This window comes from Equus caballus, chromosome 3 (genome assembly GCF_041296265.1).
Source record: "Equus caballus isolate H_3958 breed thoroughbred chromosome 3, TB-T2T, whole genome shotgun sequence".
In the NCBI taxonomy this organism is placed as follows: Eukaryota; Metazoa; Chordata; class Mammalia; order Perissodactyla; family Equidae; genus Equus; species Equus caballus.
Window position 1 is genome coordinate 84,553,493 of NC_091686.1, and position 26,667 is coordinate 84,580,159.

A 26,667-nucleotide genomic window follows, 5' to 3' on the forward strand; every position below is an offset into this window, starting at 1 on the left:
CAATGCTGCTATAAACTTGGGTGTGCAAATATCTGCTTGAGTCCCTGCTTTCAATTCTTTTGGATATACACCCAGAAGGGGAATTTCTGGATCATATGGTAATCCAATTTTTTTTTTTTTTTTGAGGACTGCCATACTGTTTTCCACAGCAGAAGTGCACAAAGGGGGCTGGCCCTGTGGTCTAGGGGTTAAGTTCACATGCTCCGCTTCAGAAGCCCAGGGTTTTGCCAGTTCAGATGCTGGGCACGGACATGGCACTGCTCATCAGGCCATGCTGAGGCAGCATCCCACATAGCACAACCAGAGGCACTCACAACTAGAATCTACAACTATGTACTGGGGGGCTTTGGGGAGAAAATTTTTTTAAAAAGTGCCCAAACTTCTAATTTCTCCACATCTGGCCAATACTTTTGTTATTTTCTGTTTTGTAATAATAACCATCCTAATGAGTGTGAAGTGATATCTCATTGTGGGCCAGCATTTGTATTGTCTGTCTTTTTTATTTTAGCTATCCTAGTGGGTATGAAGTGGTGTATCATGGTGTCAATTTGTATTTTTCTAATAATTATTGATGCTGAGCATCTTTTCATGTAGTTATTGATCATTTTGTATATCTCCTTTGGAGAAATGTCTATTCGAATCATTTGCCCAATTTTTAATTGGCTTGTCTTTTTATTGTTGAGTTGTAAGAATTCTTTACGTATTCTGAATACAAGCCCCTTATCTGAAATATGATTTGCAAATATTTCCTCACATTCCATAGGTTGCCTTTTCATTTTCTTGATGGTATCCTTTGAAGCACCGCAGTTTTAATCTTGATGAAGGCCAATTTGTTTTTTCTTTTGTTGCTTTTGCTTTTGGTGTCATATCTAAGAAACCATTGCCTAATGCAAGGTTATGAAGAATGACTTTCATGTTTTCTTCTAAGAGTTTTATAGTTTTTGCTCTTGTATTTAGGCCAATGATCCTTTTTTTAATTGAGATACAATTAACATATGACATTGTATTAGTTTTAGGTGTACAACATAATAATTGGATATACCTATATTGCAAAATGGTTACCAGAATAAGTTTTAACATCCATCACCACACATAGTTACAAAATTTATTTTCTTGTGATGAGAACTTTTAAGATTTACTCTCTTAGCAACTTTCAAATATACAAAACAATATTTACTATAGTCACCATGCCAATGATCCATTTTGAGTTAATTTTTGTATATAGTATGCCTACAACTTTTTAAAACATTAACCTAAAAGTAGATCAGTCTTTTTGAAAACAATTGAATTTACTCCTTGCTCTGCGAAAGAGAGCTGTTGCCACAATGTTAGCTAGTTTCCTTAACTAGAATCATTTTCTTATGATTTCTTTAAAAATATACAAGGATGTTTATATGTAAAAAAAAATATCTGGTCTTTAGCCATAAATACATTGCATTTAAGAGTTGAGAAAATGTTTGCATATTTCATTTAACCAATCACACAAATACATTTTTTGTGTCTGATGTGCACATACTCTCCAAGAAGTGGAAGGTCAGCAGGGCTACTTGCTGCAGAAAGGTCAAGGCGATGGACAACCCAGGGAAGGCCTTTGGGTTTGGGTTTAGAGATCACGAGTGCCCTGTGAGAGCACAACCTCAGCAGAGTGGAGTGGGCAGTAAGGGCTATGAAGTCGCAGCTGAACAGACTGTTGTGGAGAGAAATAGGATAATTACTAAAAGAGTCGAGTAAAGAATTATTCAATATAAGAAAAACCTGAGCATGTGTGCGCTGAGAAGAGATAGCTGGTAAGAGGGAAAGCCTGGAGGAGCTCAAGAAAAGGAGGACTTGAGAGTCCTGTTCTCAAGGGCAAGCAGAAAAGACAGCATTAATGATCACAGGTTACACAACTAATTGGAAAACATAAAAACCTATATTCCTTTAGGGAGTAACTACCTAAGTATAGATCTTTCAATGCAAGGTAGTAATTTAAACTAAAAGAAGTTCAAAGCCTAGAACTTGAGTTCCAGTTGCAGGCGGACCTGGGTTTAAATTCTGGCTTTGCTTCTCATTAGCTGTGCAACCTTGGGAAGATATTCAATTCTTCTAGGCTTCATTTCCCTCTTCTACAAGATAGGAACCATATGTTCCTAAAAACTGGACAGCCACATGCAAAAGAATGAAGGTAGACCATTGTCTTACACCATACACAAAGATTAAGTCAAAATGGATTAAAGACTTGAATGTAAAAGCTGAAAGCATGAAACTTCTAGAAGAACACATAGGCAGTACACTCTTTGACATTGGTCTTAGCAGCATATTTTCAAGTACCATGTCTGAGGGTGCAGGGGAAACAGAAAAAATAGACAAATCGGACTCCATCAAACTAAAAAGCTTCTGCATAGCAAAGGAAACCATCAACAAAACAAAAAGACAATCTAACAATTGGGAGAAGATATTTGCAAACCATGTATCTGATAACAGAGTAGTATCCAAAATATATAAAGAACTCATACATCTCAACAACAAAAAACCTAACAACCCAATTAAAAAATGGGCAAAAGATCTGAACAGACATTTCGCCGAAGAAGATACACAGATGGCCAACTGGCACATGAAAAGATGTTCAACAGCCTAATTATCAGGGAAATGCAAATCACAACTACAATGAGATATCATCTCACTCCCGTCAGAATAGCTATAATTAATTAGACAGCAAATAACAAGTGTTGGAGAGGATGTGGAGAAAATGGAACTCTCATACACTGCTGGTGGGAGTTCAAACTGGTGCAGCCACTATGGAAAACAGTATGGAGATTTCTCAAAAAATTAAGAATAGAACTACCATATAATCCAGCTATTTCACTGCTGAGTATTTATGCAAAGAACATGAAAACACAAATGCGTAAAGATACATGCACCCTTATGTTCATTCCAGTGTTACTCACAATAGCCAAGGTTTGGAAGCAACCTAGGTGCCCATCAAGGGATGAATGGATAATGAAGATGTGGCAAATATACACAATGGAATACTACTCAGCCAAAAAAAACAATGAAATCTTGCCATTTGCAACAACATGGATGGACCTTCAAGGTATTATGCTAAGCAGAATCAGTCAGAGGGAGAAAGTCAAATACCATATGATCTCATTCATAAATAGAAGATAAAAACAACAACAAACAATCACACAGAGACAAAGATTGGATTGGTGGTTACCAGATGGGAAGGGGGAAGGAAAAGGGCAAAAGGGGTGATTAAGCACATGTGTATGGTGATGGATTGTAATTAGTCTTTGGGTGGTGAATGTGATGTAATCTACACAGAAACTGAAATATAATAATGTACACCTGAAATTTACATAATGTTATAAACCAAAGTTACTGTAATAAAAAAAATAGGAACCATGATAGACCTACCTCATCAAGTTGTTTGTGTGAGGATTATATGAGAACTACATATAAATCTCCTGATAGATATAAATTCTCAGTAGCTCTAACAAAATTAAAACACATCCCTATTACTTCAACTGAGAATTCAATTAATTGAAATTATATTTTATTCCATCATAACCCTCTTCCGACCACTTAGTCACAATACTCTTGACAAATATCTGAGAAACACATATGGTTTGTGTAAGAATTGCCCTTGACTCATCTTCATTCATGTTAAATGGAGTCAAATCTCTTCCTCCTCCCATCCTCTGGTATAACTGAGACGAACTTAGCCCGCGTTTTAGTCAAACCATTCACTTTGGCTGACTTGGAGATATTCCAGCCATACAATGTATACAGCACCATGTGCTCAGGCTAGGGTGATGAACCCTGAGTGATGATGTCAGCACACCATTTTGAAATCTCTGCCAGCCCTGAGCTAGGATAAGTTATTAAAGCTCTTTATGACTGAATATCTCCATACACCATTTTCCCTTAATCTCTGGATAATGAAAGGACAAGCTGCTTCCATCTTTCTTGTGCAACCGTATTCACTCTGGGCAAAACTCATTAAACTCCCCTTCCAAAGAACAATATTTTACTTCTAAGAGAAATGAAATTGTGAAACAAAATGCTATTGACTTCCAGTTACATGTTAGATTTTAAAATCCTGTGACTTCGAAAATGTGAGCAATCTTTTCAGTAATGCGTGTCAGCCCCACTCCCATACTCCAGTCTCTGCAGCAATGTTGTTTTTTCCCAGTAAATCTAAGTAACTGCACTGCATTAGGAGTATCTTGTTTTTCTCAGAATATTTTTCGTTTACGCTTTTAAACCTTTTCCCTCTCATGAGCTTCCTTCTTTGTTTTCTTTACTGTATCCTGTTGTAATAAGAGGATTTTGTTTTTATACCGATTTGGAAAACTTCCTTCCTGGCTTTCAGATTCTCCCTTCAGATGTCAGAATGAGAGATAATAGCCCATTGCTAGCCCGTGGGTAGGGGAGTGAAGGGAAACAAGGAGAGCTGTAGTCCCCACAAGCCCGTCAGGTTGACACACTTCGCGTGTGAGAGTGGCCCAGTGTGCGCCAACAGTAGTTTACTGTTCACCAACGACACTGGGGCATTAAAATGCAAGGCTAGTGTTCTTGAAATTGTCAGTATTTTCTAATCTACGCACTCTCTGAAACATCAATAGGTTTTCTAAAGAACTTAATCACTCAGAACAAAGTTGGATTTATTGCAAATGCCATTCTTGATCAAAATCCGCTCTTCCTGGCTTACGACATACCTACATCTTTCTGAAGCAGATTCCATTCAACAGTTTCCTTCTCATGAAAACTAAATATACCACAATGTTTTTCAAAATATCTAGGGAAATAGGGGACACATATAACTTAGTACAACTTGCCTATAAAAGAGATTTTGAACACTGATTTTTATCCTCCAGAGGCCTGTTCAAATAAAACCTTATTTTCCAAAAGTTGCCTACATACTAAGTATTCGAATTTTAGTGCTTAGAAAGATCTATGGTGGGGTGTGGGGAAGACTTATGGGATTGCTTGGTTCAATGTCCTCACTGATTATCAGGAGACAGAGCCCACAGAAGTGAAATGAAAGGCCTGAAGCAATTCATCGCTGATCGGCGCCGTATTTAGAACCCAGCTGTCAATCCAGTGCTCATTTCATTTCACGTCACTGTCTCTGTCTTTTGAGGTAGGATCTGGTAAATCAAAACATAATGGGAAATCATAACGTAAACTCTTCAAAAGCAGACACTAGATTTTCCTTTTAACCCCTAGCCACTGCCCAGTCTCCTCCTGCCCTAACTTTCTGATTCTCTCTGATGCCGATGAACCAGACAATCAACCAGAATTATGTGACTGACAGAGTGGAATGTAAGTCCTTAGGTAAAATTCACTGAAGATGTGGTATCTACACGTGTGTTGGCATGTCTCATTCATCTACACAGAGTTTCACCAAATGAACATTGAGCATCCATTACATACAAGACAGCAAGTAGGTCCTGAATCCCCACAAATTACAGAGAAAAATAAAAGTCTCTCTGCTCTTGAGAAGCTCACCATCTAGTACTGAAGACAAACAGGTAAATAAACAACCCAGTCAGCGTGCTGTCGTGAAGGGGCGTCCAACTTCTCCAGGGGTCAAAGGAGGCAAGGGCATTCTGGGCAGAGGGTGGACACAGAGAATATAATTTGGCAGTTTTAGAGAATTGCTAGGTCCTTCACAGTAGCTAGAGCTGTGCTTCTGAAGCTTTAATATGCACACAAATCACCTGGGGTTCTTGGTAAACTGCAGATTCTGATTCTGTAGGTATGAAGCTCTGAAATTTCTCCACTGCTAACGAGCTCCCAGGTGATGTCAGCACGCTCTGTGACCCCCACTTTGAGGAGCAAGGAGCTACAGGGGAGATGAAGGTGGGGACACAAGCAGGAGCCAGTCAATGAAGTGTTTTGAAGGTCATGCTACAGAATTTGGATTCTTTCTTAAAAGTAACAGGAGTAACAAACATACTTAAATGACTTGAAACTGATGTGGGCTTTCTAAGTTTTTTGGAAGCTCAAAAGTCATTTCCACGAGGAAGCTTTCTCATGCTTCCAAATGGAGCATCATGTGCATATCTCAATTTAGAGCCTGTCGCACAGTAAAGTAATGCTGCTTCACCATCTATCAAATTCACTCTACTCTAAGCACTGGAGGGACACTTATGTCTTTTTCAGCATTGAATCCTCAAAGTGAATGCACCCAACACCTACTGCTGTATCTGACCCATAGGAATTTTTCCATAAACTTTGGTCATACAATATGTTTGCTCTAGATCAGTAGTTTTCAAATGTTAGCATGCATCAAAATCATGTGGAAGGCTTGTTAAGATAGAGCTTGCTGGATCCCACTCCCAGAGTTTGTGATTCAGTAAATCTGGGGTGGAACCTGAGCGTTTGCATTTCTAACTTGCAATATCAGAGGTGATGCAGATGCAGAGGGTCTGGGACCGCGCTTTGAGAACCACTGGTCTACAGGAGACCATTGATTACTTCCTACCAACTAGTGTTAACAAATGAGATGAAGTAAGCTAATGGCTAAAAGCATGGACTCCAAGCCGTGGAATCTGGGCAAATTAGTTCACTTCTCCAGGCCTCAGAGTGCTCATCCATAAAATGAAGGTGATAATTATAGCATCTACCCCCTAGGGCCAATGTGACGATTCAATAAGCTAATATATTTAAAACACTCAGGAACTGCAAATAAGTATTATTTGTTATTGCTGAAGGAACTCACCTCACTTGCTGATGGCACAGAGAGAGAAAAAAACAGCTTTCTAACAAAGCTGCAATGTGTTTCTTTACAAGTAAACTTGGCAAATGTGAGCTCAGTCCCTAATCTTTTAAATCTGTATGAATATTATAGCCCCTGTTGTGTTTTTGTAACCACAGTTTTTATATTTTCTTTATTGGTGAAAACAGGAGCTGACTCCTGGGTTTGTTAAAAATATTTATACTTCATACCCATTGGGATGGCTTTCATAAAAAAGACAGACAATAACAAATGTTGGAGAAATTGGAACCTTCAAACATTGCTCCTGGGACTGTAAAATGATGCAACTGATTTGGAAAACAGTTTGGAAGTTCCTCAAAAAGTTAAATGTAGAGTTACCGTATGACCCAGCAATTCGACTCCTAGGTATATACCCAATAGAATTGAGAACATATGTTCTCACAAAAACTTTTACATGGATGTTCATAGCAGGATTGTTCATGGCAGCCAAAATGTGGAAAGAACCCAAAGGCCCATCATTGATGAATAGCTAAACAAAATATGGTGTATATCCATACAATGGAAGAGCATTTAACCACAAAGAACGAAGTACTGACACTGCTACAACAAGGATGAAACTTGAAAACATTATGTTAAGTGAAAGAAGTCTGATACAAAAGGCCATGTATTGTATGACTCCATTTACATATAATATCCAAAGTAGGCAAATCCATAGAGACAGAAAGCAGACTAGTGGTTGCCAGGGCTGTGGAAACAAGGGAGTGAAGAAGGCTGACAAAGGCGTGGGATTTTGGGGAGGGATGATGGAAACGTTCTGGAATTGGTGGTGATGTTTGCACAGTCTTGTGAATACACTAAAAACCATTGAATTGTACACCTAACAGGGTGAATTTCATAGTATGTGAATTATATCTCAATGGAAAAAAAATTTTTAAGACCCCGTAATCCTACGTGGTGAGGATTACATTTTCATCTTAGAGTTGCACTGTCCAATAAGGTAGCCACTAGCCACATGTGGCTCTTGAGCTCTTGAAATGTGACGAGTCCACAGTGAACTGTGCTGTAAGTGTAAAATATACACCGGAATTCAAAAACTTAGTTAAAGAAAATGTATATTATCTAAATACATTTTTAATATTGAAATGATACTATTTTGGATATATTTGGTTAAATAAAATATAATGTTAAAATTAACTTACCCGTTTATTTTTACTTTTTAAAATATGATTACTAGAAAATTTAAAATTCTGCACGTGGCTCCTATTATCTCTCTATTGGCCAGCTCTGCCTCCGAGGTTCTCCCCAATAGGTTCATGTCTTTGTAGAGACACATGACAGTGTTTGCATCTGGGGTTAGTGAATCTGAGGCTGGTCCTTTTCCTTTACATAAAGCGCTTTGTATCCAGGGCTTGATCAGCTCTGTTCCATTAGCATGACTCAACGCATGTAAACAGGGCAATTCAATGGATGTTTCCAGTTTCTGTTCTTTGAGTAGAAGGCCACCTGCAAAAACAGAGCCTTGTTATCTCAAAGAGCAAGGTTCTGGGCCATTATTATTTTAGAAAGTACTTTTTGTGTCTCCTGCTAATGAACTACACAGCAAGTCATCTGAAAAAGAAATTTTTAAGGCACATTTCTTTCCTCCTCAGAGTAACTTTTTCCAAGGCTCAAGTCCCATGTCAAAATACTCTTAGCCATGACATGTATTTCTAGATATCTGTGAAAACTGATCATGAGAATTATCCTGGAAGGGAAAATTGTTTTTAAATGAGTTGAAGACAAGGATTTATTTGGCAGTTAAGGGCAATTTATTTAAATAGTGTAGGAAGGCCCATCAGTGAGGAAGTTAAGCAGGTTGATTGCTTTTTAAAAAATTGTATCTTTTTTATTAAATAATATCTTTTTATTAAAAAACAATATAGGTTATTTTGAAAAATTTCAAAAAACACCAAAAAAGCAAAGAGAAGTAAGTAATCAACACTCCTAATCGTACTACCAGAGATAGTCATTGTTAACATACAGATGTCTATCCTTCCAGGGAAAAAAGCTCATGATAAGTCAAAACTATTCTATAGAGAGAAAATTGGCCCAAATTCTATCCGTGTCTATTGGTCAACAAATAGTAGAACATTTATTTTCCATCCAATCAAAAATAATTATATTGCTGCTCTAAATTTTGAGATGATAAATTCAATTCTTATAGGTTTGGTTAAAAAACATCCCTGTGTTACAATTCAGTGGCTGGGCTGAATGTAATCCTTTTGCCTTTCCTTCCATAAAACAAGCGATAGATTTACATTACACACACAGAAGATGTGGGTGGGCATGTCTCTATACATTGTCCTTTTCCCTTCACCAACAAGGTTGTATAAAAATATTTACTGCTTTCCTATAGGTTCATGTATGTGGTGTAGAGTCCACGTCATGAGGCAGAAGGATAGATTATTCACTGGAGTTTTTATGGACCCACATTCAAGTGTTTCCCCAGCTGTGTTTACAGCTTTGGGTTTCTAAGCCTCTTGAGAAGTAATCAGTTTTGATCATCTTAAATCCCAAAGTAAATTTTCTTTTCTGGAGATTATTCTAGTTGCTCACACAGGTTAGTCTGGCCTATTGAACCATCTTTTAGTGCTGTGACATCCAAAAATGAAAGCAGTGGTTTTGCTTCGAGGAGAAAGAGCGATTTGAAAGATGACTCAGATTCTTCCCTGTAAGAGGTGAGGTCTCAGAACTCCTTTGCTCTGTTTTGTGTTATTATATCTTGTCTTACTCTTTGGTCATTGCGTTGTATAAGTCTGGTCTCTTCAAAATAGTGTAAGCACCTCTACAGCCAAGATTCTTATATGATGTTACTTTTTGTATTAATTTATATGTTTTATAACTTTCTGTGCACAAGCGCAGACTTCTTATGCTCTTAGTAATAATTATCTCTTGACTAGTGAGAAGTACAAGTGATATCTTAAAATTTGGGAGATTGTAACTTATAGGTGATTTCTTGTTAGGCAAGTTTTATAAATGACTATGTTTATACTTTTAGTTTAAACCTTCCAGTGTAATTATACAATTAGCTGCATTTACAGCCAGAGTGTTTGCTAAGAGCTAAAGCTCTGCCATTTAACTGTGTTAGCTTGGGCAGGTCAATTAGCCCATCAGGGCCTCAGTTTCCTTATGGAAATGATAAACAGCTAAGTAACTAAATTAGCTAACTCATGTAAAGTGAATGGCTTTATGGATAAGGTGTCAATAAACGTTAGCTTCTGCTCCTGCTGCCACCACTAATGTTACTACAACCAATGGACTTGTGACCAATGGGCTCATCCTCCATCAACTGGAGAGATACTCTCTTCTTGCAGCCTGGGATCTTTGAGAGTTATCTGTGTGGAAAAGCAAGGCAACATGAGGACATCTGCAGAGCTCGCCAGGTAAACCAGATCAACTAGGCCATTCGTTTTGTGACACATACAAGTACTAAGAAAATGAGTGAGAGTGGCAACGGGTGTCCCATTAGCTACTTAATTTGGTCAACATATGCTGACCTCCGACTGGTATATGATGCTGCCCTGGATGCACGATACTGAAGAGTAGACATAAGATCTAGCATCTGCCTTTGCAATCTTCTGTCTCCTACGAACTTTTAAGAGTATAGTATATAGGAGTTATTTGTATCCATGTAGGTTTTCCTAGGTTTCTAGAGAAAAAAGAATAAAAGGAGCCTCATTACAAACAGAAAACAAAAAGAAAAGGTAGATATTGAATTAAAATGCCCAAGCCTCTGTATTAATCAGCTATTGCTGTATGATATACCACTTCAAAACCCAGTGGCTAAAACAACAATCACTTATTATTTCTCACAATTCTGGGGGTTGACTGAACTGTTCCTCTGTGGGTTTTGCCTGGGATCACTTGTGAGGCTGCCTTCAGCTGGAAGGTCCAAGGTGGCCTCACTCCCACGTCTGGGCGTTGGTGCTGGGTGTTGGCGAGCACCTCGGTTCTCTTCCCAAAGCCTCTCATTCATCAGTAGGCTAGCCTGAGCTTCTTTTCAGCACAGCCACCTGAAAGTTCCAAGAGGGCAAGAGGGAAAGCTGCAAGGCTTGTCAATGCCCAGGCTCTGGAACTCCCACAACATCCCAAGGCCAGCCCAGGCGGATTCACGGGGGTGGAGAAATAGTTCCTACCTCTTGTTGGGAGCCGCACACCACATTGCGAAGGCGTTGGACACAGCATCAGATAACTGCTACATAACAAACCACCCTAAAAGTTAGTGGCTTTAAACAACGATTTTTAATTTTATTTTATAGTTCATTGGAGACCATCATTATTCTACTCTCTCACAGCCTACTCACCACCCTTTAAATTGTGGCATTTTCCCTTTAGTGGCATGTGTAATTATCCCGCCTGTTTCTTTCTGCAGTTAATCAATTTGAAGTGTCCCGACAAAACTAGGGCCAATGATTGGAGGAGAAAGGAAAACTACATTCTCTCTCACTCTCAGAGTTCAAAAGCAGATGAATGAATTTAGGAATGGCTCCAAAAGTCAACTTGGGATAAGATGAAGCGAGTACATGTTTTAGTAAAGAAAAGGAGCCAGATTCTGAGGCTGGCCACACCCCTGGAGTCTTCCCCGCACCTGGAGCTGCCTTTGAAGTGAAGGAAATTGCTCTACCACAAGGAGGCTGAGGGAGGCAGACAGATGTGAGCATGGAATGCAGAACTAGTAAACATTCTGTAAACATCAAGGAGTGATGGACTTCTGAGCAGTAAACAGCGTGGGCTGACTAAAAGTATCTCAAACTAGTTTTCTTGGCTTCTTATATTTTACTTCATATTTGATCCTGAGGAAGTTCAGAATTTGTACAACTCTAAAGTTCTAAGTCCTATGACCCAAAGAGCAGTTGGTCATTTTCCCAGGTACCCATGGTGGAACTCTTCACCTTCTGGCTTCTGCATTGTGGAGAGAGAAGGACCATGGCCTGACACCCCTGGAGAATCTGCTCCAAATGGTGTGATTTGCTTTACTTAGAAAGGTTAACCTGGAAATCATTTCAAGACAGAAAGTATGGACAAGGAGGGATAAATGCATGTATGTGCTTCAATTCAAGCACAGATACATGTGTGTGGTCGTGTGTGGGTGGTCTTTTTGTTTGTTTTCCTTTTTTGGCTTAGCACCTCCCTTTCTCTTCCGCACATATCAGTTCCCAACCCACCCACCTACCCAGATAACCCATATTAATAATCTAGTATGTATCTTTCTTATTTTTTCCCAAGGCGATATAAACATATACAGATGCACACACGCACATGCACACGTGGGTGCTTTCTGATCACTGTTTTACAAAAAGAGAACAATGTTACACATTTGTTTCCCTGCATTGTGCTTTACTCAGTCAACGATACCTTCTGAAATTCCTCCTGTCAATGAGCACAACTCTAATTCATTCTTCTTAACGGCTGTATTGTCCCATCATGTGGATATGCCATAGTTCACTCAGCCATTCCCCTATTGCTGGAAACACATTGTAGCTTTCACGGACAATTTGCAGAAAAACCAAAACAACTCCCTCCCCCACCAAAAAACACCTTGTATATGAATCTGTATGTTCTGGTGACTTTATTTCTATTGAAGAGATTCTCAAGGAAAGGATAGCTGGCCTGAAGAGCATATGCATTTTAAATTTTAACAGCTGTCATTAGACTGCTTCCCTAAGAGGCTGTAGCATTGCTCATCCCGTCCATGCTGCATGAAAGTGCTCGCTTTCCTACAACCCTGCCAATAACAAGTGTTACAGGTCTTTTAAATTTTAGACAATCTGGTAGGTATAAAACGATATCTCATTTAGTTTCATTTTCATTCCCCTCACTTTTGGTGAATTGGAAGATTTTTCCATGTTTCTTGGCCCTTTAGATTTGCTTTTCTGTGTATTGCCCATTCATATCCTTTGCCCATTTTCCATTGGTTTGTTCTTGTTTCTCTTGTCAAATTGTAATAAATCTTTGTATAAAAATTAAATGTTATCTGCATTATGAACAGTTCTGCAAATCTTCCATTTTGTATTTTTACGATATCTTTGCCTTAACGTTATAATTTCTGTAACTAGATATGTCTATGTTTTTTCTCATAGCTTTTCACTTCTCAGTTTTGATCAGGAAAACTTTTCCTGCTCCGTTTAGTACATATAATCTACTAGATTTTCTTATAAGAGTTTTGCTTTTACTTTATCTTTTATATTTTTCACTCATATATTTGTACTATACCTAATAAAATTGGGATCCAAATAGGATACTAATTTAAATACAATGGCTTTATAGAGAGTTCTAATAACTGGTAAAAAAAAGCCCCCTGCCCCATCTCTATTTTTCCAAAATTACTTGTCTTTTTTTTTGGTATTTATTTTTCTCTGGAAACTTTAAGATCACTTTATGCAATTGCCAAAAACAACCAAACCAAAAATACGCACCTTGTCGTGAGCTTTAGTGAAATATACAAACAATTTGGAGGAATTTAATATTTTTATGGCATTGAGTCTTCTCATCCAAGAATACAGTGTCTTTCCATCTCTTCATTGCTCCTTTTACATATTTTAGTATGACTTTGCTGTTTATTTCCTTTTTTTGTTATATCTATTTCTAAGTATTTCATAGGGATTTCTATTTCACTATTTTAAGTGAATTTTTTCCGTTCCTATTCTTACTGCTAGCGTAGAGAAAAGTTAATGACTTTTTTTTTTTTTGCATATTTTTGGATCCATCTATTTCACCAATTTTCTTCTTAATTCTAGGAGATTTTTACTAGATTCCTTTGGGTTTTCTAGGTTTACAATCATATCATCTGCAAAAATAGGTCATTTTTCGTCTTCTTTCCAATTTTTTCTCCAGTTTTCAAATTTGTTGCCATAAAGTTTCATATTAAGTTCTCTTTTAACGCTTTTAGTCATTTTAATGTCTGTTCTTTCTACTTCCTGATCTTTTATAATTTTGCTTTTTCTCCTTTTTAAAAATCAAGCTTATTTCTCAAATGTCTGGATTTTTAATAAAACAAGATTTTAAATTTATTTATATATTCTACTACTTTTTTCTTTCTAATTTATTAATTTAAGATTTTACCTTTAATAATCACTCTTTATTGTTCTTTGTCTAATTTCTTAGAATGTGGATTAGTTTCTTTATTTCTTATCTTCATTGTTTCACAAGAAAGACGTTTTGGCTATAAAATTTTTCTGATACAATTTTCACAGGATCTTAGAGTATATTATAAAGTTCTCCTTGTCATAGCTTTCAAGGTGGTCAGTAATTTCCCTTTTGATTTCTTCTTTGAACCAAATGTTTTCTAAGCATTTCTTAATTTTCAAGTAGTCAATGTTTTGTTCATCTTTTAATAATTTTTTTCTTGTTTGTTGAATTAGGATCAGATAATATAACCTATAAAATCTTTACCCTTTGAATTTGCTGCATTTTCATTGTAGCCAGGTACATGATCAGTCTTTATAGACGTTCTGCAGACATATGAAAAGTAATGACAATTGTGTGTATCCGGAATGGAGGGTTTTGTTCTGTTATTGTGTGGGGAAGCAGCATGGCACAGAGGTTAAAAGCAAAGACTTCAGAGAAAATACGTCTACTTTCAAGTCTTGACTTTACCACACGACCTTGAGCACATCTGTAAAATGTGAATAATAATATCTGCCTCATAAGGTTCTTGTGAGGATGAAGTTATTTAATATTCATAAAATATTTAGACTAGAAATTAGCATATCGAAAACGCTATATAATTGTTATATAAATAAAAAGAATTAGTCAGTTCCTCTGTGTCCTTATTTCATTCGTTCTATAGAATTGTCCAATACAGTCCAAAGAGATACATTGGGTTAATATAAGTTTTTAGGTGTTTTTGAAGATGGCTTGTGGGTTAAAACATTATTCTGGTACTTTTTAAAATTAAATTTTAAACTATTAATATGATAAATTTTAAAATGAGGTATTTTCTTAGGTTTTTCTTTAGATTTTCAATGCTCATTTTACTTCTTTGAATTTTCCTATCTTCATTACTTATTTTTTTTACACTTGACCACACTTAAATTAGAAGTTCTTTGCCCTTTAATAAATGAGGCCCCAACCTATTCTTCCTTTAACTAAGTTGCCTTTTCCCCAAAGTAGTACATAAATAACCATTCTTGATATACTTTAGAATGCTAGATTCCCTTCGGAGCAGTTCGGGGAACATAGGGCAGCCTGTATATTCAGTTTGGAGCAGAGGCATGCTCCCAAAACAGTGGGAAATGTATGGAGTTCCATGGTCCATTCATTTTTGCCGTTTCCAGTGCGCTTCATTTTTTTGTGTAGATCTAAGTTTCTGTCTCAGTTCATATTTTTTTTTTTTTGCCTTAAGAATTCTTTTAAGATTTCTCGTAGTTCAGGTCTGTTGGTAATAAATTCTTTCAGTCTTTGTGTATCTGAGAAAATCTTAATTTCCCTTCATATTTGAAAGACTTTTTCACTGGGTATAGAATTTGAGTTGACAGTTTTCCCCCATTTCAGCACTTTTAAGATGTTTCTCCAGAGCCTTTTGGCTTTCATAGTTTCTGATGAGACGTCTGCTGTATTTATCCCCTTTGCTCCTCTGATAATAATGTCTTTTTTTTCTCTGACTTCCTTCACGATTTCCTCTTCCCTTTTGGTTTACAAGAGTTTAAATATGTGTCTAAGAGTATATATTTTTTTGTGCGGTGGAGAGCTGGGGATTTACCCTGCCTGGTGTTTTCTCAGCAGAAGGTCAGAGAACCAAGAATGGATTGATGCCCTTTATTAATTTGGGAACGTTCTCCACCATTACTTCTCAGATTTTCTTTTCTCTTTTTTCTCTCTATTCTTCTTTTGGGATTCCAATTCCATGTATGCTAGACTGTTCGATATTGTCCCACAGCTCTTATATTCTTTTGTTTTCACTCTTCTCCTTGTGTTTCATAATGGGAAATTTCTATTGACCTATCTCCCAGTTCACTGATGGTTCCCTTGAATATGTTGAGTAGATTGATAAGTCTATCAAAAGCATTCCTTATCTCTGTTACTGTGTTTTTCATTTTCAGTGTTTACATTTGACTCATTTTATTTTCCATCTCTCTGCTGAAACTCCTCATTTGTTCATGCATATTGCTCACTTTTTCCATTAGAGTCTTTGACCTATTAGTCATAATTATTCTAAATTTCTTATCTGATAGTTCAATGACTATGTCATATCTGAATTTGGTTCTGTGAATTACTTTGTCTCTTAATAGTAGTTTGATTTTTCTTGCTTTCTTGTGTATCTCATAATTCTGGATTGAAAGCTGGACATCATAGACAGATAAACTATATTTATGCCTAGAAATGGGCCTGTCTCTTCTGTGAGGCCTGTAGCGTAGGATGTTGCATGAATCTTGTCAAGAGTTCTGTTGCATTTGGATTTTTTTGTTGCTATGGTTACCCCTGGTGTACTACAGTCTTCAAACTCCCATTGTGTTTACTTTATGCTTAGTTCGGGGGCTGTGTTACCAGAGGGTTTTTTCTTAATGTTCCTGTTTCACCCTCAGCTTTAGCCTTTCCTTGTGACCTTGTACCTCAGAGAGAATGTCTCTTGTCCCTCCTCCATTGTAGACTGCTAACTTGTTACTTGATGCTTGTAGCTTGGTCAAGGTGGCAGTAGGGAGGGGAGTGCAATTCTCTGTTGCCTACATCAGCCTCTGTCCTTGCCCTGGGCCTCAAGGGTTGAACTTTCCCAGTGATCTACCTCCCCCCAGAGGCAGGATATCTCTAATGGTCTGGGCCTAGGATGATGTCCAGTGCCTCCTAAGGAGTAGAGAGGTGTTTGTTGTTGTTGTTCTCTTCCCCCAGTCACAACAGATCTTCTCGCCATGCCCTGGAGGCAACAGGATTCGTTGTTCTTCACTTGGCGTCCTAAGGCCTTTGTTCCAGAGGGAAAAGGATCTTTGTAGGGCTTTCTGTTTCCTGCAGTAGCAGCTTTTTCCTTCCACAGGCCTGAACCATGAGGGAGACTTCTTCTGTCTTCTACTCTGCTCCAGTCTTACCTTGTGTAGATCTGGAGAACAGCCTATGAGTGGGTGTGAATCCCCCTTGTATCTGTGGTTCCCAGGATTTCTAAACTCTCATGATAGCCCAAACTTGACCTTAGAAATTCATTACAAATTTTACCTGAATTTTTCATACCTTCTTTTATGGCAAATCTGTCTTCCTCCCATGCTCTGCTTCAGATTAGCTGGTACTCATATTTTTCCTCGGAGGTGCCTACTTTTCCTTAGATTTCAGGCTAGTTGGTTGCCCTACAACCTCACCTCTCTAACAGACCCCAGAGAAGTTATGATTTTGTAGATTATTCTGCTTTTTCTTATTCTTAGGGTGTGAATGATGCACTTTCAAGCTTTCTATATCCTAAGAGGAAGCCGCTTACTTAGATTTTAAGTTTAATTTATAAACATTATTATTTAATTTATAAATACAGCAAAAAACATACAATCCCTTCTCAGGGTACTTTTATCTTTTATAACTTCATTTATTAAATTTCTTTTTTTTATTGCAGTAACATTGGATTATAACATTATATAGCTTTCAGATGTACATCGTAATATATTTTGAATTCTGTGTAGATCACATCATGTTCACTACCCAAAAACTAATTATAGTCCATCACCACACATGTGAGCCTAATCACCCCTTTTGCCCTCCCCCCTTCCCCCCTTCCCTTATGGTAACCACCAATCCCATCTCTATTGCTATCTGTTTGTTTGTCGTTGTTTTTATATTGTACTTATGAGCAAGATCATATGGTATTTGACTTTCTCCCTCTGACTTATTTCACTTAGCATAATACCCTCAAGTTCCATCCCTGTTGTCACAAATAGCCGGATTTCATCATTTCTTATGGCTGAGTAGTATTCCATCATGTATATATACCACATCTTCTTTATCCATTTATCGCTTGATGGGCACCTAGGTTGCTTCCAAGTCTTGGCTACTGTGAATAATGCTGCAATGAACACAGGGGTGCATGTATCTTTATACATTTGTGTTTTCAAATTCTTTGGATAAATACCCAGCAGTGGAATAGCTGGATCATATGGTAGATCTATTCTTAATTTTCTGAGGATACTCCATACCACTTTCCATAGTGGCTGCACCAGTTTGCACTCCCACCAGCAGTGTACGAGGGTTCCCTTCTCTCCACATCTTCTCCAACATTTGTTGTTTCCTGTCTTGTTAATTATAGCCATTCTGACCAGAGTGAGGTGATATCTCATTGCAGTTTTGGTTTGCATTTCCCTGATGGCTAGTGATGTTGAGCATCTTTTCATATGCCTGTTGGCCATCCATATATCTTCTTTGGAGAAATCTCTGTTCAGATCTTTTGCCCATTTTTTAATTGAGTTGTTGGTTTTTTTGTTGTTGAGATGTATGAGTTCTTTGTATATTTTGGATATTAACCCCTTATCTGATATATGGTTTGCAAATATCTTCTCCCAATTGTTAGGTTGTCTTTTTGTTTTGTTGATGGTTTCCTTTGCTGTGCAGAAGTTTTTTAGTTTGATGTGGTCCCATTTGTTCATTTTCTCTTTTGTTTTCCTTGCCTGGTCAGACATGGTACTTGAAAATATGCTGTTAAGACCGATGTCAAAGAGCGTACTGCCTATGTTTTCTTCTAGAAGTTTCATGGTTTCAAGTCTTACATTCAAGTCTTTAATCCATTTTGAGTTGATTTTTGTGTCTGGTGTAAGATAATGGTCTACTTTCATTCTTTTGCATGTGGCTGTCCAGTTTTCCCAGCACCATTTATTGAAGAGACTCTCCTTTCTCCATTGTATGCTCTTGGCTCCCTTGTCGAGTGTTAGCTGTCCATAAATGTGTGGGTTTACTTCTGGGCTCTCGATTCTGTTCCATTGATCTGTGTGTCTGTTTTTGTGCCAGTACCATGCTGTTTTGGTTACTACGGCTTTGTAGTATATTTTGAAATCAGGGAGAGTGATATCTCCAGCTTTGTTCTTTTTTCTCAGAACTCCTTTGGCTATTCGGGGTCTTTTCTTGTTCCATAATTAAATTCTTTAATGTGTTCAACTGCACTGTAAATATGTGGCATAAAGGTAATATATTAAAATCTCTTTTTAAATATCCCAAGGATCCATTGCAGTAGATTGTATTTTCCAAAAGGGTAACCACATCACAACAGTTCCCATGCCATATGCTCACCAATGTGAGCTTGCCCCTCTCCATCAAGAGGTAGATTCTATTTTTCCATCCTTTTGAATCTGGGTGGGTCTTGGGACTCCTTCTACCACTGGAATATGGGAGATGTTATGCTATGCCAATTCTCGGCATAGCCCTTACCTGGCCTACCAGCTTCCACGTCACTAGGCTGATGGGGACTCCAAGTCTTGCTGTGATCTTGTAATCCAGGTTCCCTGGAATCTGCCTTAACTCTCTGACGAGTATGCAAACCAACCAGGGGTTGTAAGGAGGAAGAAGTTGCTTTAATACTTGTTTGGAGTCAATTCATCTTTTTCGTTACTTGATTCTATTCTGAAATAGTTTCATATTTTTTGAACAAGTGTTATAGATCATTAAATTACCTCCCATTAGTTTTGCACTTCTCTTCTGTTTTGTCTGATTTTTTTTATTGGCCCTGAACTAACATCTGTTGCCAATCTTTCTCTTTTTTTTTTTCCTCACCAAAGCCCCAGTACAAAGTGGAGTATCCTAGTTGCAAGCCTTTCTGGTTCTATGTGGGATGCTGCCACAGCATGGCTTGATGAGTGGTGCTAGGCCCACAACCAAGATCCTAACCAGAGAACCCCAGGCCGCCGAGGCAGAGTGTGTGAACTGAACCACTCGGCCACGGGGTCAGCCCCTGTCTTGTCTGATTTTGTCATCACGGTTCCAAGCCCATTCTAATGACATCCTGAGGTGACTCACCAGAACTATATTTTTAAAAAATCAAGTTGTTATATTTCTAACAGTGTTTGTTTTGTACAGTTTGATGTTTAACGTTTGATGCAAACAGGCTTGTGACTTACATCTTCTTTATAAAAACTGTCTTTTATCACAACAGATGTCCTTTTCTATCCTGTTTAATGATATGAAACTTAAATTCCACCTTTGCTGATGTTATTTTACTTCAGATATTTTTATCTTTGCATTTGCCTCTTTTCACTCCCTTGTTTCATCACATTAATGACATTTAGATGAATTTTGTGCTATTTACATATTCAGCAAATATTTATTGAGCACCTACTCTGTCTTAGACTCTGTTCTAGACATTGGTGTATAAAACAAAGATTCCTGACCTCAAGAAATTCGATGGGAGGAGACAGACCATAAACAATGCACATAATAAATAAGCAATTAACATAGCATGTGAGAAGTGCTAAATGCTGGGGGAAAAAATAAAAGTAGAGCATGGTATATGGGATTGGGAGTGCAAGCGGGGGAGGTTGCAATTAAGAATAAAATGGTTGTGACAGGCCCTACTGAGAAGGTGACATTTGAGTCAAGATTAAAGGAGGGAGGGAGCTGGCCATGTGGATCTCTGGAGGAAGAGTATTCCAGGCAGAAATAACAGCCAATCCCAGACTGTAAGGTGGAGGTGTGCCTGGTGTGTGCAAGGAAAGGCAAGGAAACCAGTGTGGCTGGAATAGGGTGAGGAGGGAAGAGTAGTAGATTAGACCTGAGAATCACCGTGGATTAGGCAGTAGGGACGTCACTGGCAACTTGGCCAAGTGTGCACAGTTTTGATGGAGTGGCAGGGCAATGCCATGTTCTTCATTTAGTGTGATGGTGGGGATATACTTAATTTTATTTCTCCTCTCTAAGTTTGTTTATTATTGGTTTGGTTTTATGTTTCACACTTTTTCTTTTTCCTAATTTTGACAAGTTTGATCATTCTCGAGTTGGGATATCTTCGGTGTGAATTCCTTGAGTTTTCTGCTGTCCAGACCTAATTTCATTTCTGTCTGCCTGGCATAAGAAGAGACAGGAATTTTTAGGTATTCTTTCCTGCAGGCCCTGGGCACAGAGAAGACAGAGCTATGTGTACCTTTGTGCCACTGTGTCAGTCTGGGCAGGAAACAGGTGCCATTGTCAAATCAGGTCGTTGAAAGAGCTTACTATAGGGGACATGTCCAAAGGTGAACACAGGGACAGGGCAGTACTTGGTGCTAGTAAGAGTGTGTGTTTCAGTGGGATGGGTGGAGCCATTACTACACAGGAGGAGAGAAAGAGAGCTTGCAACCTATGCCGGAAAATTAACCACTCCGTTAATCTGGAAGGAGAGTTTAAATGCACATAAGATAGCATGTCTTTCTCTTGGAGTCCTATACATCCATAGCACCATTTTTTCCAGTTTCCTGATCCTGCATCCCTTTTTTCTTGGAAGAGGTAACCTATGACCTGCCCTCTTCACCCAAGAGGTTCAACCCTATCCGAGACATGAACAGAAACCCTTAGTCTTGGGAAATTTGCCTTCTGGTTCATTATGTGAAAGACAAAGTTGTCTGTCTCTGACTTTGGACTGATTCATAATTCACTTTAGGTTGCAAGAAACAAACAAATTCAGCTAGCCTAAGTATATTCCAGGTATCAGGTGTGCCCCTTTGCAAACCTCTTAGAGATCTAGTTAAACTTAGCCCAACACCACCACCCATGGGAATTCAGAGTCCTCAGTACAATCTCTGTGAGTTCCTGGGTTACTTTCCCTTGCTTCTCCCTGCCTCCACACTCCCACATTGGCATGAGTTCTGCTAGTTCTGCTTCTTGTCCCCCTGGCTTTTAAGTCCAGGCAATTCATCCGTTTTCCCCATGTCCTCACTACCTCAGCATTTTGTGAACATAAAAATTTTAATGACAGGTCACTTTTCATTTAGTTTCAATTCATTTTTTCTTCTAACATTTTCCAGCTTAAGGAGGACGTACTGTACTTGTGATAAGAGAACACATAGGGAGTGCACCAGCTTTAGTTGCTAGTGTATTTTTAGCAGGGCAAAGGGAAAAGAGTAATACACATTCTTTCTTAGGAAGAATAGGACAAAAATCTACAGCTCCTCAGCAGCTTGCAATGGATGTACCATCAATGTGATAAATCACCCTCCATCAGAGTCATAGGACAACTATGTTCTGTGGCTTTTGGATTTTGGCAGCTCTCCTTGTTTCTGTACCACCACTACCATCTACCTATAAGACCCTGTTAATATGTATGGTGGCCCTATGTTTCAGTGAATGGCCATCAGAAAAAAATGGCTTTCCATTTGTGAAACCATGGCCAGATATTCCAGGCAATACGATAGTCCACATCACTGGGGGTGATTCTCAAAATATTTAACAATCAGTACAACACAGGCATCAATCACTCAGAATAGATGTGACCAATGAGAACAGATGTCAGGAATAAACACCTGGTACATCCCCATGGTAGATGCCAGGTGAATATCTACACTGCCTATAACCCAGTAGCAACTCTGCTAATTCCCATCATTTTGTACCCAAATGTCTCTTTCCCTTTCCAAACTGTACTTTGTTCATTTGTGTGTTCATTCAACAAAGCCATTATTAAGCTTGTCCGTGCACTCTCCCAACCTTTCCCAGCTCCTGTCCCATTGTTGCTGACACATGGATTTTCCCTAATAAAGTCCTTGCATGTTTAATTTCATCTTCGCATCTGTTTCTCACAGGACCCACACTAACCCCTAATGGTGTTGTCAAGATCATGGACAGCAGAACTCGCTTGTTACATTTGGGTCCATCCCTCTATCACCGCAGAGGATAACTTCATTTCCATTACTTTGGGCATGTTCATTGACAGACTCTGATTTCTGTTTCTCACTCTGTCCCTCTTGCCAGCATACCAGTGGAATCCTAAGGCTTCCTGATGAGGATCCACTTTTGCTTTCTTATGAAATCTCATGTGATCATTTCCAGGGTAGGACAATAGCGCTAACAGAAGACAGCCATTTACGTGGGGGTAAAGAGAGTAGGTGGTATACAGATTGTATAGAATGGGGACATTTGTAGAAGAGGGGATGGGGACAGTGAGAAATAATAGTAACCAGTTTGGAGAGTTTGGCTTTGAAATGATTGGCACTTGGGTCTCACCTGTTCATGACCCCTGGCTATGGTTCCTGGTTCCTTTATCCTGGAGAAGATGCTACCTTGAGATGGATTGAGCATGGCCCAGGAACCTCACAGATCGCCCAACTTCAAGTTCAAAAGTGTGTACAGCAGTCCCTAAGGGTCAAGATGAGGAAGGGACATACCTAGCACAACTACTGTCCTCTCTGCCAAAACCCCACAGTTAAATAACATTGAAGAATAAGCACTCTTCTGTTCACCTGGCTTACTGCCACACTGACACTGTAGTCACAGCTGCAAGTTTATAGGTGAGTGAACAGTGTTGATCCAGGAGCAGCCGAATCACCCAGAAGGACTGGCCACCCTGGAGAGACACATTAGTGAGAGTCACCCAGCGTGGGAGTGTGAGGACATCTGTGCAGGACTTGTCAAAGCTGCACTTTAGTCCACCTCCCGGGGCAACTCAGAGAAAGTGAGAGACGACTGGAAGGGCAGCCTCTGCTCTTGCCAAATAAACCATGGCTCAAGTTAGGGGGACCGCCTGAACTGGAAGGACCAGCCTGGCCACCCTGGGCTGATGGCTGGCACTGATATTGACAAAGCTTCAAATTAAAACAGTACAAACAGGGAACTTGGAGATCTGTTAACTGGTTATTAACAGACCAGTTAATAACACTGCTCCTAGCTCTTAACTCTCCCTAAATGTTCACTGAACTGAGCTGAATGGATTTAAAGACAAAATGCAGGCATCTTTTCAAACTTTCTCATATCCCAGGAAGAATGAGTTCCTGGTGTCTTCTCTGTCCTTTGGCCCCTTGGTTGCAGTTGAAGTCAACATTTCCAATTCACGATTAGTTGAGCTACTCAAAGATGAGGGATTCCAGGAAAGGTCCATGATGATAACAACCCAACATTCTCATAATTGGCAAAGGATAATAGGAGGGGAACGTATCCATTACTCTGTGATAAACTAAATATTGGACTGGAAGTACAACTTCCATGCTGACCTTGGGAGGAGATGGTTGCTCCTGGGGCCAATTACCAGAACTCCTTCACATTGCCTGAACCCGTGTTCACTGCCCCACCTCACTTGCTTCACGACCACCAGGAAGTCTATCCTTGTTTACTCCAGGCACCTCACCATGGATTAATGACAGCTACCCATGGGAATTCAGATCTAAGAAGAGCTGAAAAGAGAAGGCACTCATCCAGGTTCAACATCAAGTTGAAAAGGGGCATCTTCACCTGCTCATGATATGAGAAAAGCCAAAGGAACTTTCCTCTGCTGAGACTCTGTTAGTCAAAATCTGACCAAGAGCCATCTTGCCATCAATGGTGAGTGGTTTTCATCATATTCTCTTTCTTGTATTCTTTGACTTAGGAGAACTAAAGGACAGGCTTCTTGGCAGTGATCCACGTTCTGAGGACCTGCCCTTTCTTGGATGGAAGCGAAAGTTCACTGGGAAGGAATACACTTCCCCACCTAGAAAGTTGGCTTCTTTTGTGCTTATGACACCCGGGGAGGCCAGCAACATGATTCCTCTCTTGCTTTTGCTTTTTCCACTCCATCCGTTATGGGGACATTTTTTTGGGAGTCACTTTACATTACTAGTTCTTATGAATTTTCAACTCCCTCAGGAAAAAGTTTGAAGAAGTTGGGCTCTGAGGCCTGGACAGAGCACTCTATTAGACAACGTAAGAGACAGCAAGTGTTTGGAGAGTTGCTGTGAGGAAGACGGTAATTTGTTCTTCTTCTCTGAGGACTGAAGATACTAAAAATAAAATTAAATGGGATTTAAATTACACAACACTTAAAAAGCTTATGAGCTTTGAGGTGGGGATCTTTAAAAAAGGTTTACTGGGTGCCAGCCCTGTGGCATAGTGGTTGAGTTGGGCAGGCTCCACTTGGTGGCCCGGAGTTCACAGGTTCAGATCCCAGGGGCAGATCTATACTACTCATCAGCTATGCTGTGGGGGCATCCCACATATACAATAGAGGAAAATTGGCACAGATGTTAGCTCAGGGATAACCTTCCTCAAGCCAAAAAAAGAGGAAGGTTGACAACCAATGTTAGTTCAGGGCAAATCTTCCTCAGGAAAAAAAATGTTTACTGAAGTTGCCAACTCCACCTTAAAGGAATTTCAATTCATCTAAATATCTACAGATGTTACTGTTACCTACAGAGCACAGATCTTTTCAAGTTCTTCCCACAGTGCCAGCCAATCCTGACTGTGGACACATAACTCTAAGACCACATTTGAGAAGTAGTTAGTCTCTCAATCCACTCAGAGAACCCGCCTCCACATTTGTGAAAATTGTAAAGGTGTAAGAGGTCTCTGGTTCTCTGCGGTGACACGCACAGAATCCAGAAACACATTAGGTCCCTGTTCCCATTGGCCTCCCTCTCTGCCCAGCCCTACAAAGCTAAGGGCCAAGGTGAGGCTGTGTGGGGCCTGGGCAGTTTACAGGCTATAAAGTCAAGAGGACCCGCACTCCAGTGTTGGCCCCATCACTTACTTTCTGGGTGAACTTGGGCAAGTACTTTTTAACAACTTGGATTCTTTAAATGAGAAGAACCAAGCTGATCTTCCTCTTTCACACAACTGCAGCTGTACCACTCCTCCACTTCCACCTTGGGCTTTAATCATTGGGCTATAACTCTGCTTCTCCATTGACTGTAAGTTCCTGAAAACAGAGATTCATCTCATCCTTGACACTGATTGGCATATTAACAGTGTTTAATAAATTTGTTGAATAGGTAAATAAATGAATGAATGAAAGAATAATGAATGTCTAGATTGTAGCATAATTATGAACATTAAACATAAGGGGCCAGCCCAGTGGTGTAGTGGTTAAGTGGGCATGCTCCACTTTGGCGGCCTAGGGTTTGCATGACGTGCTGTGGCGGTGTCCCACATACAAAATAGAGGAAGATTGGCACAGATGTTAGCTCAGAGCCAATCTTCCTTACCAAAAAAAAAAAAAAATGTAATGAAGTTACTTTCCTTCCCAAAGATTACAGGCCTAGACTCCTGGGAAAAAGAAGGGATACCTCAAGATCTAACCTAACAATAATCCCCTCCCTTCCCTCACTCCTCCCCTGGTCTTACAGTCATCTTCAGTTCTTTTAACTGATATTTATCAAAGGCAATGGGCTGTGTTCCTTCTGGGCACTGGGCTGAGTCCTGAGGATCTATGAAAAGTCATGTTTCCCACCTGGCAGTCTAGACAGGAGGCAGTCTTTAAAAAATTACGATCAGGAAAATAACTGCTGAAGTAGAGCATGTTGAGAGTCCAGAGCAGGCAGGGCTATCTGCTTGGGGAAGTGAGGGAAGGGTCTGTAAAGGAGGAGGCATTTGAGCTGAGCCCTGAAGGTGGCGTAGGAGCTTCCCAAGCCAAGGGAGGAGTAATGCCTGAGTTTCAGGTCTGCCTGTAACCAGCTGGGCATGTTGGACAAGTTTACGTCTCAGAGACTTGGTTTCTTCATCTGTTTACCAGCATTGGCTCATGGGATTTCTGCCAGGATTCCATAAGAGAACACGTAAAAGCGTATAACATCAATCCAGGCAACGGTAGATGAAGGACAAATGTTAGGATGGTGCTGTGTGGGTAAGAGCCTAGAAGTGAGAGACTCTGGTTGTTATGGGAACCCATCAGTTTTTTGGGGGGGACTCAAGGGGGATCCCAATAAACAGTGCCTCTCTTTCCCACCTGGGTCTGGCATAATTTGAGAAAATTCAAAAGAGTAATTATGGAGGCCAAAATATCACCTTTTAAATGGCAATTGCTAAATTGGAGAACAAGGCCTGGAACAAGGGAAAACAGAGCTTGAAGTCACCCAGATTGGGCAGATCTGGGTATG

The 26,667-nt window shown here is 39.4% G+C and overlaps 1 protein-coding gene across 8 annotated transcripts in view; it reads left to right on the top strand.

Moving 5' to 3' along the window:
• LNX1 (ligand of numb-protein X 1) overlaps window positions 1-26,667 on the top strand; it is a 178,438-nt gene that overhangs the window by 31,593 nt on the left and 120,178 nt on the right. For 5 of the 8 annotated variants that reach the window (XM_014738637.3, XM_070263824.1, XM_070263822.1 and 2 more), the window contains one exon: window positions 23,937-24,139. The exons of the other annotated variants lie outside the window; for them this stretch is intronic. The gene's annotated coding sequence lies outside the window, so the exon portion shown is untranslated. The remainder of the gene's footprint in view (window positions 1-23,936; window positions 24,140-26,667) is intronic. 8 annotated transcript variants of the gene reach the window in all.